Source organism: Morus notabilis, unplaced genomic scaffold (assembly GCF_000414095.1).
Source record: "Morus notabilis unplaced genomic scaffold, ASM41409v2 Scaffold384, whole genome shotgun sequence".
Taxonomy (NCBI): Eukaryota; Viridiplantae; Streptophyta; class Magnoliopsida; order Rosales; family Moraceae; genus Morus; species Morus notabilis.
The window spans coordinates 909020-910770 of record NW_010387635.1 but is presented as its reverse complement, the minus strand read 5'-3'; positions in this window follow the sequence as shown (position 1 = coordinate 910770).

Genomic DNA, 1751 nt, shown 5'->3' with positions numbered 1-1751 from the left:
AAAGCCTTAACCCTAGATATGCCTGTAAGATGGAACTCAACTTATATAATACTTCAACAATACCTCTCTTATAAAGATGTTATAACAAACTATATCAATGTAAAATTAGGAGTAGGACATATAGACCAATATGATTGGTAAATTACCGAAACTTTGTATCAATTTTTAGGTAGGTTTCATGAAGTTACTTTAAAATTTAGTGGAACATATTACCCAACATCACCTTTAGCTTTAGGTGAAATTTTAAGAATTAGTATTTTATTTAGTGAATTTAGGGAGGACCCAATTTTAGGAGTTCCTATTGCTTCTATGGAAATAAAATTTAAAAAATATTGGTCTCAATTACCAATGTTGTATGGTTTTGGTACTATTTTTGATCTTAAATTAAAATTAGAAGGTTTAGAAAGTGGTTTAGGAAACTTTGGTGTAGTTTTATAAATCAATTGTTCTGACCAATGTCCTTTAATAAAGGATAACATATTTTCTCTTTATAGTTTTTATGAGAATAGGTTTAGAAATACCACTCATGGAGGAGAGGAACCGCAACAAAGAGATGAAAACCCACATTCATTTCTAAATATTTTCGGGTTGAAGAAGAAGAAGACTTAAAGAGAAGTTGGGAGTGGATATTCATCAAGAGGTGGTGGCGGCGGCAGTGGCAGGTTCAACGAGCTTATGGCGTACCTTAGCGAGAGCTTAGTAGTCGACAATAGTAGTAAAGCGTTTAATTTAGTTAAAGGGTGGAGGGCACGAGCATTAACTTGGCAATTCCTAACTCGATTGGCAATGAATATTTTTTCAATCCCAGTCTCCACTATTTCATCTGAACAAGCCTTCAGTATGACCGGCCAAATACTTGAGGAACGCCGAAACGCATTGCAAAGGGGTATTGTTGAGCTTTGGTGTGCATTAAGGATTGGGATCGTGCCGATCAACGTTTACAAGATATAGTTTCGCTTGCAAGCCAGAATGGATAGATAAATTTAATGTATTAATATTTACTTTTGAAGACGATCCTTCAGCTTGATATTAAATTGTAATTTGTAAATATTTATTTGTTTTGGACATTGTAATTGTAATATTTTATCTTTAGACTTTGTAAGTTTAGAAAATTTATAATTCGTCACAAAATGATTGCACTTTTTTTTCCTTACCAAGTTTTTATCCCAATTGGGTTTTTCTTAGTAAGGTTTTTAATGAAGCAATCATGAATTACAAATTTAAAAATTAATAAACAAAATTAATTTTTTAAATTGTGTTAATAGGGTGTGTTGATTTTAATCTTAATTATAGTTTTTATATAATTTTTCCAATAAATAACTTAATATATATATATATATTTTTGGGCTTTTCCGGGCGGGCTCGGGCAGTCAAGACTTGCTCGAAACCCGTCCAAGAAGATTTTTGAGTTCGAGCGGGCATCCCGGATTTTTTGGGTAGGCGGGCTCAGAAAACAGGCACAAGTTCAGTTTTTTCAGGTGGTCGCGGGAGGCCCATCTAAAATTCCAACACTATGGGTAGGTGAATAAGCTTCAAATAATATATATTAAAATAATCAAAATTTTAATTTTTTTTTAAAAAAAAAGACAAAAGCATAACGACATTTATTTTACTCGTCTCTCCCTATTACTTATATGTAACGTGTTGTGTAAATACTCGTTTTCAATACTTTAGGTGAATAAGTTTCAAACAATATATATATATTAAAATAATCAAAATTTAAATTTTAAAAAGACAAAAGCATAACGGCA